At 44.7% G+C, this 16,316-nt stretch overlaps 1 protein-coding gene across 2 annotated transcripts in view; it reads right to left on the bottom strand.

Annotated features, from left to right (window-relative positions):
- The window catches only part of TULP4 (TUB like protein 4), a 199,032-nt gene that overhangs the window by 171,375 nt on the left and 11,341 nt on the right, over positions 1-16,316 (bottom strand). Inside the window, exon 2 of one of the 2 annotated variants that reach the window (XM_033098412.1) lies at positions 12,470-12,720. The exons of the other annotated variant lie outside the window; for it this stretch is intronic. The gene's annotated coding sequence lies outside the window, so the exon portion shown is untranslated. The remainder of the gene's footprint in view (positions 1-12,469; positions 12,721-16,316) is intronic. 2 annotated transcript variants of the gene reach the window in all.

The raw sequence follows: 16,316 nt of genomic DNA, 5'->3' as shown, positions 1-16,316 counted from the left end.
TGGTAACAGAAACACCTCAGTACTTTCACAGAGAAAATGCTGCCCTATACCCATCACTTCCTAGATAGTCAAAACTGAAAAAGCAAGCCTGCTGTGGGAAGGGGATCGTATGGCATGCGTTCTGCAAGGTGGGACCGTTTGTACTGATGACTGTTACCTGTCTACATTATGAGCTCCCAACCAGAGAACTGAAGCAGTCATTAATTAGGGTCATGTTTACCCTTCGATTGTCGACTCAGAACATGTTGTTTCTGTTGCTTTAGAAGAGAGGTCTCCCCAATTCATTCCCCTCCTCTCAGTGAGAGACAACGAGCTCCAATCTGGAAAGTACGATTGTGTGAAAGGCACACTCCCACATCTCATAGCAGGGCCCACCCTCATTCAATACTTTCATAGAAGGACAGTTCTTTCAAAGTCACAGGGTCTTCAATAAGCTGGTAATTCACTGTCCTCCACAACAGAACTATACACAGACCTTAATTAATTTGCCAACAGTTATTGCCTGTTTACTAAAATTAGCCCACATTCCATCTCTTTGCTTCCTACAGAAAGTCTCATGAGGCATATTTTCTTGGACCCCGTCCTGAGAGAATTACTTACTGAAGAGAGCAAAAGAACTTGCCGCTAAAGTCGCCGTCCATCTAAGGTGGTTCCAGAAGAACCCCGAGGGACAGTGACAGGGCTGCAGAGGGCCAGCGCGGGCCTCAGGACAGAGCTAGCGACCATGAAGGTGCCCTGACCTGGGGCTCATTTGCAATCAAAGCAGGAGAATCTGAGTTGGTGAGCGTCGGTTGGGGCCTTACAGGTCACCTTACCCAGTGGCCTCTCACAGGCAGGGACATGGTCACTCAGGCTCAGCTCCCCACCACAGGTGAGCGCTCCCCGCCCCCTGCCTGGCTGCTTCCCACCATCCACAAAAATGCCGTGATCGCCACGGTTTGGGCTGCAAGGTCCCAGTTCTGTGGTGCATAAGGAAGAGGCGGAAGACTAAGAGGGAAGTAACCAAGCTGCAGTGTAAGTGTCCTGGACTCACGTAGTCTGTTCCAGAAGCGGCAGAACTACACAGCCATTCCACAGCTTAGCGGTGTGCTGTGTTCCAGTCTACAGAAGACTCAGCTGTTTTGGAACTCAAAACAGATTTTCCAACTGGAAAAAGTTAGGTTTCTAATGCAGCCTAAAATTGAACCTACATTTATTTTTATCAGCAAGTATTTATTACGTTCTAGCCCTCGGGGAGCTTATGTTCTAATGGGGGAACAACAGCAGATGGGAAGAGATAAATAATAAAGTCACTGCCACCGGTGATAAATGCTGGGCAGAGGAGAAAGAAGAAGCCTCCAGAAGGTGCTGAGGGAAGGTCCTCTGAGAAGGGACGCCATGGAGACCAAAGCAGCGAAGGACAGCCATGGTGGGGTGCTGCCCACCAGGGGGGTGGCTATGCCAGGGCCGAGAGCCAAGACTTTGGTACATATGAGGAGATGAAAAAATATGGGGGTGCAGAGGAATACGAGGGCATAAGATAAGGTTCAGGAAGGGCTGCGCAGGCCACAGAAGGGAGCTATCTTCATTCTGAGCGCAGTGGGAAGCCACTGACTGGTTTTCCAGTGGCCGGAGACATTGTGCCTTTCGTTTCAGTGCCACTGCTACGCGGAGAGATCTGGAAGGGGTTGGGGTGCAAACACAAAGGACACGGAGAGGCCTGCAGTGACGCAGGGAGTCCGTGGTGGCCTGAACCAAGATGCTCAGCAGACAGCGGGAGAAGAGCACAGCCTGGAGGAATGGTTTGGAGTCTGGATCTACCCAACTTCTGATGAACTAGATGTGGGAGAGCAAAGGGAGAAACTGTCTCCTTGCCTGTGAAATGGGGATAAACAGTAAAATGCAGTATTGACACAATCACACGCTCGGCCTCTGAGGGACCATGTTCCCGCCACTCCCTGGCGAGGGACCTTGAGCTGCGGGAAGTAACTTAATCTCTGTCTCAGTTGCTGACGTTATCTGGGAATCAGGATAGTATCTACATCATGGATTTGTTGTGAGAATTCAACGAATCCGAACTTATAAGAGCCTGAAAGCAGCGCCTGGTATATACTAGGAGCTACATGATCTTTTTCTATTACCATCAGTATCATCCCCACCCATTCTCATTACTATTACTTTTATCAGCACCGATCTCCTGGTACTGTTGGTTGAGTTTATTCATGTAATGCCTTTAAGAAAGGGTGTGACAAATAATAAAGTCTCCATAAATGCCAGCACTTGCTATTATCACGAATGACTGGCAGTTGGTGGCAAACACTGAGGTGAAGAACAGGATGGGGCAGGGGGTTGCTATGACTGGGTCCCGGGGGCCTAAAGAAGAGGCTCCGTTTGACATGTTAAGTTTGCAGTGTCTGGGAGACATCCAAATGTCAAGGTCAAGTAAGAAGCTGGACACATGCATCTGGACCTCAAAGAAGTCTGGACTAGCGGTAGTTAACTTAACAGACATCCATATAGAGATGAGTGAAGTACAGCAAACGGTGAGTCAGTGAGGGAGAGGATGAAGATGGAGAAGAGGGTCTGGTGGTGAGCCCTGTGGAACCCCAACATTGCAGGTCAGGCCAAGGTGGAGGAGGCAGCAGAGGAGAGACTGAGAAAGAACAGTCAGGAGGAGCTGGAGGAAAAGCCAAGAGGGAGAGGAGTCCTCACAGCCAAGCAAGCAGAGGGTCTGCTGCGAGGTCCAGATGGGTGAAGGCCGGGAACGGCTCCATGGCGGTTACTGACCATCTTGACAAGTGCGTTTTCAGCATCTTACATACTCATTTCAACTCCACCTACTTCCCTTTACACTGTCAGAAGAAGAACATGCGTTCCAAGGCCGATGTGCAAGGTGAAAACCTCTGACCTTGGAGTCGAGACCCAAGTCCAAGCCCCAGGGAGGTCGTGGGCAACGCCCTCAACAAGGAGGGCACCCTTCTCTCAACAGGTCAAATGACAAGGTGTGACCAGGTTCCCACGCACAGGTCCTGAGTTCCCTATGAGTCTAAAACCCTTTAACCGAAGCCCATAAGCTACTTTTCAATATTTAAAACATGTACTGATAACGTCTCAGCCTACTGGCTAAGATGAAGTGTGAAACATGCACTGAGAACTATGCTTCTGCCTGAGATAAAGTTGCACAAATAAACGGTCACATTTCTTTGTTCTTAGCTGACATTTTAACAGGGTGTGGTAACACTTGTAAACTCGGAAAGCAGCGGTGGGCAGGAGGGGCTCTCTGGACTTGGAACGCTGGACTTCAAATCCTGGCTCCATCACTTACTCCTCACCTTGCGACTAGAGCTATGCTGTTCAACCACCCATGGTCTCAGTTTCCCCATCTGTAAAACTGGGATTCTGACAGTATCTATCTCAAAGAGCAGGTGGGGGTATTCAGGGAGTTAATCTTTGTAAGATCTCAGCAGGAAGGCCCTGTTGGCTTTCCTCCTCGTCTTCCTGACTATTCTTTCTGCCTCCTCAGCTGCCTCCTCCACCTTGGCCTGACCTGCAATGTTGGGGTTCCACAGGGCTCACCACCAGACCCTCTTCCCCTCCGTCTCCATGAAGCACATAATTAAGTACACTTGATCCTTGAACAACACAGGTTTGAACTGCACAGGTCCACTCATACTCGGATATTTTTCCAATAAACATATAGTTAGCCCTCCATGTCAACCCTCCATATTTGCCAGATTCGTATCCATGGATCCAACCAATCACAGACAAAAAAAAATTCCACAGCTAAAATTTGTAACTTAGAAATTGAAAATTCTAAATCATTTTCTGCAAATCCTTTTAAAGTCTCCATTACAATCCTCTCAACGACCTACCTACCCCTGCTCCCTGCCCTTTGCACATACAGATGTCGCCTTCCAATATGTTTCCCCCTGCAGATTCATTCTCGGTGCTTTCTAACTTTAAAATCCAACTTTCCAGAACATTTTTTTTCTCTTTGGGAGGACAGTTAATCCTGAATCAGAGCTGCCCTTTCAAAATTTCTAAAGGGGAAAAAAAACAACTTTGAGCTACAAGAGACAAAGCATACGTGAGTTAGACATTTCTCTGCCCTTCCGAAATAGCTACCCACCTGACTAGGCTTCAAATGTTTTCTTGATACCACATAACTAAGAAAAAAAACAAACATACTAGGAAAGAACAAAGACTACCAAAAAACTGCTTGTATTAAACCAATTACACTTTATGTTTATAATAGGCTGGTATATAAACTGAGACAAAAGTGAAGGCAGCCTCGAAAGCTGCCACAATTAGGCACAATGGAGACTGGGGTAAATTAGTTTTAATCCACGAGACATTTCATGAATGAAGGACCAGAATTTCAAGAAGAAATCTGCAAAGCTTAGGGAGACTTTGAAGAAAGGCAGGCATCAAATCAATAGGTGACATGTGTTAATTTTAGCTGCAAGAGTCCAAAGTGAATTGTGAAATGAGGAACAAGCCAAGGGGACACTCAGCAAGAAATGGTCACTGAGTGGCCACCACAGTCCCAGGCCTGGACTAGGGGCTAGTGAGCGAAGTCCAGTGAGATCCATCCAATCCCTGCCTGGAGCAGCTTCCAGCAGAGTGAAAGAAGATGGGAGATAGATAAGCTTCACTATCACCAGATAAATGCTGCAACCACCGCCAGCAAAGTGCTCTAGGGCAGAACTGAGAGAATCTTGACTGAATGACTGATCCCAGCAACATAAAGCCAAAGCAGGATCTTAAGAAGACGGTGCAATAGCAAAGCAAAACAAGAGAGCTGAAACTCAGGCCAAAGAGAGAATTCACTGACCACAGCTATACTGACAAGACTCCCCAGATGACATGGAGGCAACCCGAGTGTCCACCAAAAGATGAAAGGATAAGGAAAGTGTGGTAAATCCGTACAATGGAATATTATTCAGCCTTAAAAAAGTAGGCATAGCTGCCGGGCAGGGGCTCGGTCCTCCTGAGGAAGCCAAGGTCGCACTGGGGTGAGGCCCTCACGTCACCCAGCGCCCCGCACGCGCTGCACCCCGGCCCGTCTCGGAGCTCGCCGGCACCTACTCGGCCCTGGGCCCGCACCACAACGGGTGTCGGTCACGGAGGATAAGCTCAATGCCCTGTTAAAGTCCCCCCACCGCTGCTGTCCCAGCTGAGGAGAAGACAGTGGACACAAGGAAAGAAGAATCTGAGGAGTCTGATGATGACACAGGCTTTGGTCTTTTTTGACTAAACCTCTTATAACATGTTCAATAAAAAGCTGAACTCTGGAGGGGGGGTGGGAAGTATGGGCACAAAAGGGTTCTCTAATAAATCTAACCAAAAGTCACCTCACCGGGTGATCTGATTCCTACCTGGGCAGGTCTTGGTGGGCAGTCACACCTCAGGCCTGTAACTAACATCCTAGGAAAAGGTTATCTTTGTCTTAAGTAAGCCCTGTCCATCGTTTCTGTGTTCTAGGTTAACATATGTCTGACATGCTTTTTTCAGACCCCTGGGAAGCAGAAGCCTGAACACCCTAAGAAGCACATAACCTTGTTAACTATCCTGTAATCCAATCCCTGTCTCGCTTTCTCCCACACTCATGTCATCTTCCTCACGCTCCCTCCTTAATTCCAAATGCACAAAAGAAGTTGCACACTGTCCTCTGGGAAGCAACTGGCTCAGTCTGTTGAGATCTTGCTTTCCAGATGTGTCCTCTGCTTGGCTCAAATAAATTCTAAGAAACCCTTATAAGGCCGGCCCGGTGGCTCAGGCGGTTGGAGCTCCATGCTCCTAACTCCGAAGGCTGCCGGTTCGATTCCCACATGGGCCAGTGGGCTCTCAACCACAAGGTTGCCAGTTCGACTCCCGCATGGGATGGTGGGCTGCACCCCCTGCAACTAGCAACGGCAACTGCACCTGGAGCTGAGCTGCACCATCCACAACTAAGACTGAAAGGACAACTTAAAGCTAAATGGCACCCTCCACAACTAAGACTGAAAGGACAACAACTTGACTTGGGAAAAAAAAAAAGTCCTGGAAGTACACACTGTTCCCCAATAAAGTCCTGTTCCCCTACCCCAATAAAATCTTTAAAAAAAAAAAAAAAAAAAAGGAAAAAGAAAAAGAAACCCTTATAAAGTTTTTCTATAGGCTTGGAGGTTCTTACGTTGACAAAAGGAAGGACATTCTGACACATGCTACCATAGGGATGAAACTGGAGGACACTGTGCTAAGTGAAATAAGCCAGTCACAAAAAGACAAATACCGCATGATTTCACTTCTATGAGGTACCGAGCGTAGATAGAAAACGGAATGATGGCTGACAAGGGTTGCAGGGGGACGGTACTGTTTAATGGGTGCAGACTTTATTTTACAAAATGAAACAAAAATTTTTTCTTACTATCTCAATAATGAAGACTTTATAATAAATCTAGGACAAAATTAAACCAGGGTACTACAGAGGCAGTTAAAGGCTCAGATCTGGGTGGCAATTTCAAGGGAGAATAAATAAAGTTATACTGCCTAGCTAAGGAAAAAAGTCTTAATGCTACAGATTAGAATTAACATATTCAATAGGTATGAATGCTCTATATTTGACACTTGCTATCTAACTTCATAATAGCCTTTTCAAAAACCCAGATAAATTTTTTCTATATACGTCTATATCTATGTCTATAGCTATATCTAGATCTATCTATCTATAGCTATATCAATCATCTATCAATCTATCTGTAATAGAATGGGCTTCAGGAATACAGAATAAAGGGAACAAACCCTAAGACCTGGATGCCAGTTCAGGGGCAGCAGCAGTTGCCTGTACAACTCTGGAGTCAGACTGCCAGGGTGTGCAGCCTGGGCCACACTCCTGAGGTGGGTGACCTTTCTGTGCCTCAGTTTCCTATAAAGTAGGAAAGATTAAATAAATATATACAAAGTACCTTAATCACCTGCCTGCCACATAGTTATAATTACTCACTAAATGTTAGACATTGCTGTTATAACTTTATTTATGTTCTACCCATTCAGCAATTTTTAAAATCTGGAATGAAGTAAATTATTAAAAGGACGTGTAAAAACATTCACCCTGATTGCAATTTGAAAATTAAAATGAGACAAAGAATCATGGAGGGGAAAGGTAAAACTTGATCTCTGATTAAAATTAAAGTCTACCAAAATCTTTGACAATGCTTGCAGAATGGCCTTCGCGCGCTAATGAGCCACCAGGGAGCGAGGGGGCGTGGAGGAGAACCAACCATTCAGCAATGGGCATTACTGAGCGCCCACTCGCATCTTACTCCACGGTAACAGCCTCCCTGTGAGGCAGCAAAACCCCATTTTACAAATAACTAAACCAAGGCTCAAAGAGTTTCAATTAAGCTTATCGAAACACACCAGGCCGTTAACAACAGAGCTAATATTTAATACCTGACTCCAAGGCCCATACATTTTCCACCTAACTTGCCAGGATTAACAGTTATTTCCACTCCATACCCGTGTTGCCTTGGAATAGGGAGGGAAAGTTGTATGTAACTATTTAACGAGAATAAAACGATGTATGAGTGGAGGCCAACTCTCACCATTCTCATGGACTCCAGAATTTCTAGAGGAAATAACAAACGACCGAACCCAAATTTAATGTTGAAATGACAGAATCACAGAGTAGGATGAGCCTTCCCAAACTCTGGTCACTCGTCATTGGTGAGGATTTGAGTGAAACATACACTCCAACTTTAGTCCATTTTTCCAGAAAGCAATCTGGCAATACGCAGAAAGTAATTAAAACCAACAGTGCTAAAGGCAGTCTGGCTAAGGTGAGAATTAATCAAAGATGTCCACCAATATGTTATTCAATATCACTCCAGAAATTCCAGGAAGTGCATTATGACAGCAGGAAAAAAATGTTGTATTAAAGAAGAAGAGCCAAAAATCATTCTTATTTATAAATAATATAATTTTCCATCTGGAAAACTCAACAGAATTAAATGAAATCAGTACTATTAAGCAAGTTCAGCAAAATAGGAAAACATAACACACAAGAATAAATTCAAGATGATGAATGAGCCCTATGTGTTTACTACTCCCGCTCCCAAATTCCCATTAAAATGATCAAACAAATATAAAAGAACAAAAAACAATCTGCAGCAAACAAAGACAGAAACCACTGACAGGCCCTTGAGGAATTTCTAAAAGACACGGAGTAGATGGGGTTAGACTGATAGAAAAGTACCAGAGAGCCTTAACCCAGCCGGGCATAGGCAAGCACACCACCCTCAAGTACAGGGCTTTAGGCGGCGGCCACCTAGGCGGGGACGGTGAGGGGGACGGTGAGGGAGACGGTGAGGGGGACGGTGAGGGGCCGTGGCAGGCCCAGGGTGCGGCCGTGGTGCTGCAGAGCCACAGCAACGAGCCGGCTGGAGACGGAGTGCCATTCCCTCACGACCTGCAAGACTACCTATTAGATGGCCGCGAACTGTACAGACGCCCAACATACCAGCAGCGGGACACAGGAGAGGACCCTCTTCTGGAAGCTTTCTGGGGCCTCCCTTCCCTTCAGACAACAGTCTAAAAAGCGAGTGAAGCCTGCCTAGATTACTGTATGAGCCCAGGCTGGCTCCTCTTAGCCCTCAGTTGTTTGGGTTTTCTAACTGTCTGACATGTTGCCATCCCAACCTGGATGTAAGATCTTTGAGGGCAACAGTCACATCTTTCATGCTAGCTCTGTGTTCACAGACATACCAGGAACTGATAACACTGAAAATAGGAACAGAGATGCCAATTCTTCCCCAGCATGACCTCTAGGTCTTGTAAAAATTATAGTTTCGGCATTGGACATGTTTTATTCTCAAAGATTGGTAGAATCTATTAATCAGTCCATAGACTCTTCTTGAATAGTGTCTGGAGATCTGTTCTTCAACTGCTGAAACGTCAGTCATTTCTGAGAGCATAAACCAGTGCGTTATGCTCCCTCATTGAGGTAGCACTCTGCTGAGTGAGGTAAGAATTCCTTAGATGGCCCTTCCTCACAAAACTAAGGTGTATTCAATAAAAATGCAAAGTAATGAATCTTATTTAGCACACACCCAAATGCTCTTCATCCACAAGTTCAGCCTACACTCTAACTCAGTAAATAGCAAACAAAACTGAACATCAGTATTTGTATAACCATGCAAAAGAAGGATAAAAAAGTAGGATGATATCCATTATATCTTTATCTTAAAACAGCCCAAAATTAGAAGCAACCTAAATATCCCATAATAGTCAAACACTAAAGTATATTTTGATTTATGTGCTCAATGTAATTTTATACAGTCCTCAAAAAAGTATAAATTCCCCAAGTGTCCATTGACAGATGAATGGATAACAAAATGTGGTATATAAATACAGCGGAATATTATTCAGCCTTAAAAGGGTAGGAAATTCTGGCACATGCTACAACATGGATGAACCTTGACGACATCATGTTAAATGAAATAATCCAGACACCAAAAGACAAATATTGTGTGATTTTACTTCTGAGGTACCTAGAGTAGTCAAACTCAGAGACAGAGTAGAAGGGTGACTGCCAGGAACCGGGAGCTAGGGGGTGGAGAGGACAGGGGTGGGAAGGAATGGGACATCACTGTTTAACAGGTACAGAGTTTCAGTTTGGGAAGACAAAAAAAGTTCTACACATGGATGGTGGTGACGTTTGCACAACAATGTGAATGTCCTTACTGTCACTGAATTGTACGTTTAAAAATGGTAAACTTTATGTAATATATTTTTTATCACAGTAAAAAAGTATAATTATGAAGATCATATAGAAACATGAAAAATACTTATGCTATGTTAAATTTTAAAAAGCATACAGAGGGGGGCCGGCCTGGTGGCTCAGGCTTTTGGAGCTCTGTTCTCCTAACTCTGAAGGCTGACGGTTCGATTCCCACATGGGCCAGTGGGCTCTCAACCACAAGGTTGCTGGTTCAACTCCTTGAGACCCGCAAAGGATGGTGGGCTGCAACCCCTGCAACTAACAACAGCAACTGGACCTGGAGCTGAGCTGCGCCCTCCACAACTAAGACTGAAAGGACAACAACTTGACTTGGAAAAAAAAATCCTGGAAGTACACACTGTTTCCCCAATAAACTCCTGTTCCTCTTCCCCAATAAAATCTTAACCAAAAAAAGGCACACAGAGTTGTTTGTAGTCTTGATTATAACTATGAAATGTATATGAGAAAAGAATTCAAAAGAATGATGTGCTTAAGAGTTCTAATAATGGTGGAGACTACAGGTGACTTTCTTCCATTTTACAAATGTACTGTAATATTTTGCTGCTTTTTATGCTTAAAAGTTAAAAATTGACATTAAAAATTGATACACTAAGTGTAGTACCAAAAGAGCAAAGCTAAGACATATGTTACCACAAAGCTCTCTCATTTGTTACCCTTTCTCCATTCATATAATCCTAAATTTGGGGCAAAATAAAAGGTTTTATATATGCTTCATATCTTGGGGCTGTGCAATGACTGAAAAACTGGGGGTGAGCTCAGAGCACCCAGAGGATTTAATTTTAATCAAATAAACAGTTTTCTTCTTATTCTCACTTTTAAAGTTTAAGAAGAAACTTACTTGAGCCAAAATTTTCTACCAACATAACTTCCTTCTTAGTCATTACTTTAAAGCTACTCCAACTCTTTTGTGGGAGAGGGTTGGGTTCAAAATAAGTAAGTAAATAAGGTTATCATCAAATAAAATTTATTTTCAAAAGGACGGGCAGGGAAAGTGAAATGGGAAAAGCATGTGACCAGGGCTCAGAAGCCGGGTTCCATCGGGCGGCTCCGCTGGTGAGCGGCTGGGAAACCCCCAGTGCTGCGCAGCTCCTCCCAAACAGCTTTCCCATCAGAAAATGGACAACTATCTGCTCTACCCTTTATCATCTTATCAATAAGTAAAGGCCAAAGGTGAAACATCTAACAATGCTCTGAAGAATGTAACATGCTTTATCAACTAAAAGGTGGTGCCATGTCAAATTTACAAGGTTAGATGTTTTTCTGTGTTGTCATAAGGCACCACCCTCACGTTCTCTGTTTTTCCATGATTACTTCTAACGCCATTTTGAAAGCACTGCGTCTCCTCGGTCCTCAGAGCTCCCAGCTCTGCATTTTTGATGAGAGGTAGTATGGTTCAAGACAGTCTATCTAATACATGACATTTCAGGGGCATCGCCGCCATGGTATGTAGAAAGGGCCCACAGGAGAGGAGAAAAGGGGTTCCCGTCACCTACATGCAGAACTCCCAATTTTCATTCCACAGCAGGGCTCTTTCTGCACTGTTTTAGAATAACCTTTCCACCCTTTTGCAGGAAGGAAATTTAGTAGAGTGAGAGGCATGTCAGAGCAGCCTTCCAGAGGTGTCTTCCATTGTAGCAGTGCTTATTCAGGTGCTAATCTGAATCCCCTTCAAGCCCACTACAAAGTCATACTTCCACACAAACCACCCGGTCTGAGGAGGGAAAACTGTTTTGGTTTTCCTTCTAAATGCATTACTAAGTCAAATGCGTAAAAAAGCACCTTTACGACTGAGGTACAAATAAAGCAGATCCTACGCATTTGAAAAGACAACGAGCCAGCACATTCATAAATTCCCAAATTCCCAAATGGCACTAATTCCCATAATTGTCAGATCACTCTTTCTTCACCTTGCAATCGCTAAGTGCTACTTTCAAATCTCCTTGGATTACTGCATATAGGTTCACAATTCACACAGGGTATTCAATCTCAATTTAATTCCAAATCTCAGAGGGTTCTCAGATTCATACAGGGGACCTATGTGTGTAACCACACGACTAACAGAGGAACAGCTATTTGTCAAAGCCTCAGAAATCAGTGGAGTGTGTGATCTGCCAGTGGAGTGGTGACCCTGAAGAGATAATGACAGCCAAGGAAGTCCATTCGTACACTTTGGTCTAAGTCAAAGTGACACAGGAAGATTCAAATTTCCACAGTACAAGTAGTGGATTTTAGAAAAAAGTTTACAAAAGGATTCCTTCCTTCTAACAGCAAGCTCTCCCTGTGTATTTAAAATATAATTTACAGCGGGGTGGGGGTTGGGAGATGAGGGTAAGGGGGATCAAATATATGGTGATGGAAGGAGAACTGACTTTGGGTGGTGAACACACAATGGGATTTATAGATGATGAAATACAGACTTGTACACCTGAAATCTATGTAATTTTACTAACAATTGTCATCCCAATAAATTTAAAAAAAAATGTCAAAAATAGAAAAAATATATAATTTAAATTTTATTTATACTCAGATTTTCACGAATATATTTACCACATCAAACTACAATGCTTAATTAAACTTTGACCACAATTTCTCTGAGTTCAAATAATGCTGATATAAAAATAGGCTATAATTTATTTAACTAAAACAGAAATTTAAGTTTTTAAAAAGTAATTCCAGAATTCGTTCAGCAGGCTCATCTTCTCACCTTACCTGGTAGTGGTGGTGGTAGGACTTTGTTTGTGTTTCGTTTCGAATGCAAACCTGAGGTGCCTTCGCAGCCTAGGTCAGTTCACGACTGTTAACCATCGGGGTGTCCCTTCCACTTAGAACTGTAGCTAGCAGGAATGTCCTTCCTGCTCAACCTCAACGACCTCTTTAACTGTTTCCATCTTCCCCAGTTACCACGGGAATCACCGTCTTCTAGAACCACTCAGCAGTTCCTCTCAGAAGTCCAGAATTTTCTGGAACACAGAGAAAATAGTCTCTGTCAAGACACTTGGATCAGAATATGAAAAACCTGTGTGTTGGCAGCCACGTCTGCCTCCTGGACCGAGGAGCTGAAGATACTGGTCTGTGCTGAGAGAAGCTCGGAGACGGGGAAGCGAGAGAGAAGGGAAGAGCTTCCCGGCCCATTCAGAGCGTTCCGGTCCCGGGTCTGACCTGAGGCCCAGCCGTATCCCTGCCAACATTCCGGCAGACAGCCCAGAATCCTCCCCATAAATTCCCTTTTCTGTAGATGTGAGTTCAGTGCGGTTTCTGACTTATCACCAAGAACCTCCTAACTAACAGAGGGTTCTCCAGCCCTTTCTGCTGACTGGCAAGAGGCGAGAGAGAAACCTGCAGGTGGCAGACTGCACCCAGCAGGGGCTGCATCCAGTGGCAGGCGGACCTCAGAATGGACTGCTGTGGCAGATGACAGCGTCACTCCAACCTCACGTATCATCACCAGGCCACCACAAGTCACCTCTAGTTAACCTAGCAAGTAGTGCTGGGTTAAAGGGGATGTGAACCGTTCTCTATTCCACACCCTGGCTTTACAGTATAATACAGAAGAAACGGCAAAGTTTTCAGACACCATGAAAAATCACTGGGCCTGGAGAGCAGAGCAGCGAACCAAACCCGAGAAATGGGGCACCAACACCTCCACTTCACCTAGTCGGCTCACATATGAAAGGAAGTAAATACGAGCTGAAAAGCCAAAGGGACATCACAACAGAGCATGCTGATGATTGTTTTATACAGTTTGGTACATGGAGAAGCAGCATCCGCTATTTTTTAAGTACAGTCAGCCGTCCAAATCTGCAGGTTTCGCATCCATGGATTCCACCAACCGCAGTTTGAAAATATCAAAAAAAAAAAAAAAACAAGAAAAACCCAAGTAACTTACAAAAAGCAAAACTTGAATTTGCCACGCACCAAGCGCTACACTCAATCCACACGAATGAAGTGCTGTATAAGCATCCACTGCGTAGCCGACACGCAAACACAGGTTACATGCAAATACTGCACCCTTTTCTACAAGGGGCTTGAGCATCTGTGGACTGGGTATCTGTAGGGGTCCTGGGACCAATCCCTGAGGATACAGAGAGACAACTGTACATAAAAGTACTTGGTTAAAACACCATCAAGATGGTCACACAACAATATGAATATACTTAATGCCACTGAACGGTACACTCTATAAATGGCTAAAATGGTACATTTTGCTACATGTGTTTTACTGCAATTTAAAAAACAACAAAAAACATGACACATTCAAAGAGTTACAAAGGGGGCCGCCCAGTGGCTCAGGCGGTTGGAGCTCTGTGCTCCTAACTCCGAAGGATGCCGGTTCGATTCCCACATGGGCCAGGGAGCTCTCAACCACAAGGTTGCCGGTTTGATTCCTCGACTCCCCCAAGGGATGGTGGGCTGTGCCCCCTGCAACTAGCAACGGCAACTGAACCTCGAGCTGAGCTACACCCTCTACAACTAAGACCGAAAGCTGAGCTGCGCCCTCCACAACTAAGATTGAAAGGACAACAACTTGACGTGGAGAAAAAAAGGCCTGGAAGTACACACTGTTCTCCAATAAAGTCCTGTTCCCCTTCCCCAATAAAATCTTTAAAAAAAAAAAAAAGAGCTACAAAGACAGGCTGAACCCCCTCAGTGGCAAACACCATATCCTGTATTATGGGTGACAGTCATGTAAGACGTCCCCTTGCCATGGGCAACTCAGTACAGAACTGGGGCTGACGTGGGTGGTCAGTTTGCACGGGCAGAAAAGAGCTGTGGTTTAGGGGAGCGGGAGCAGGGGCTACTAAACCCAGGCCTCTGTCTCCCGAGATTAGTAATAACGAAAACTCAGACCACACAGTCTATTTCCCCACCTCCTAGCACCTGATCAGCATGGCCTTAACGTTACTAATTCCTAAGTATTTCAACATAAACTCCTCTGAAGTCACTGCTGGTTTCCTATCAGCCACAAACAGATGGCAACCCAGAAGAGTCCTGTTCCCCTCATGCCAACTTGGCGGGAGGCTCACCTGCCGCCACCTGAAACACGGATCCCTCCCACCTGCACGCAGAAGGCTCCAAACACAACTAAAATCCTGCGTGGATGCCCACTGATCAGCATCCTTAAAAGCTTGGGGGGGAAGTCTCATTACAACTCCACTAATTAATAAACAGACAGAGGGACCACAGCACATCCTCATATAACGACAGGAATACTGCGGCTTCCAGTGCAGTTCCACTCTACGGTTCAGGCAGCTTTCCCGCCTGACTACACTGGGATGTAATCCAGTTTTGCTAATATATCCATATGTATGAGAATCAGAGCAAATCTTACTGTATCAAACCTGGATAAAAACCTTTGGAGATGCTAAAAGTTCCATTTCAGACACATTACTACATCTTTAAATTTTATTTACAACGAAACCGTCTATCCTGTTTTTATAACCCAACATAGATTTCTGGGCTGCAATTTTTTAACCTAAATGATCAAACATTAAGAGGATGACAGACTGTTCACAAATTACATCGAACTTAGGAAACATGAAAGCTACCTCCGTGTGTGTCACACACACACACACACACACACACACACACACATGGGCAAGGAGGAAGCAAAGAATCTAGATTATTTGCTTGCTCAGATTCCAAGCAGAGATGCTGTGCTTTCTGGATGTACCTGCTAATCCAGGGCGTGCTCCTTGCCTGACTCCGGAATGTTAGGCCGAGGTCTTCTTGGGCAGGAGCAGCTTAACTGTAGTTCACTGTACGCCTGCCCCACCCCAGGAATGAAACCTGCAATGGCTCTGCTCTTGCAATAAAGACCAAAATCCTTAAAAGTGGGATACAAGGCCCAGCATGAAAACAGCTCTCTCTCACCAAGGTCTCTGCATTTCCTCAGGGACGCCATTTCTGACCCTCTGACTAGATCAGATTCTGCCTTTATACCCTGTACTTCTTCACGGCAAATGTCTTGGCCTCGGTTTTCTCGTAAAATAAGAAAATGTGTACATGACATAATGTGCGAGGTTGCTGTGAAGACCAAATAAAATGGCTTATGAGGGAGCAGGCTCTGTTAAACAGTGTTGTGTATATGAAAGCAATGATATTAGTTGCAATGGAAAAAGTCACAAGCTGCAGAGAAAGCTCTGGAAAAATAAAGGCTGACTCCTATCTCTAGGTGCACAACTGTAAATATTATGTTTCTACTGAGTTACCTGTGACTTGTTGGAGGCTTTCCAATATGACCTATAGCAACCCTACAGAACTGGTCATACAGGTACGTAGAAACCAAAGCCAGGGTCCTCGTCCTGTGCCTTCATTGATCTCTCCTCCTCAGGCACGCACAGCAATCACCGTCTCACTGCTTTGTAAATAGAAAGACTGGGGGGGGATCCGAGTGACAAAGGTTAAGAAAATTTGAAAGCGCTTTCAGTGAGGAGGGGAGACTGATTTGAATGCACAATAGAAGCTCCAGGGCACCCGTGAGAAAGCCCAGCCCAGCTCACACTGACGGGTGAGTTGTGAAGCCTGTGGATAGAAGTTCAGAGGCATCTAGGGCCTC

The sequence above is a fragment of the Rhinolophus ferrumequinum genome, chromosome 3 (assembly GCF_004115265.2).
Source record: "Rhinolophus ferrumequinum isolate MPI-CBG mRhiFer1 chromosome 3, mRhiFer1_v1.p, whole genome shotgun sequence".
Taxonomy (NCBI): Eukaryota; Metazoa; Chordata; class Mammalia; order Chiroptera; family Rhinolophidae; genus Rhinolophus; species Rhinolophus ferrumequinum.
Note: the sequence above shows the minus strand (reverse complement) of the source record. Positions and strands in the feature narration are given on the sequence as shown.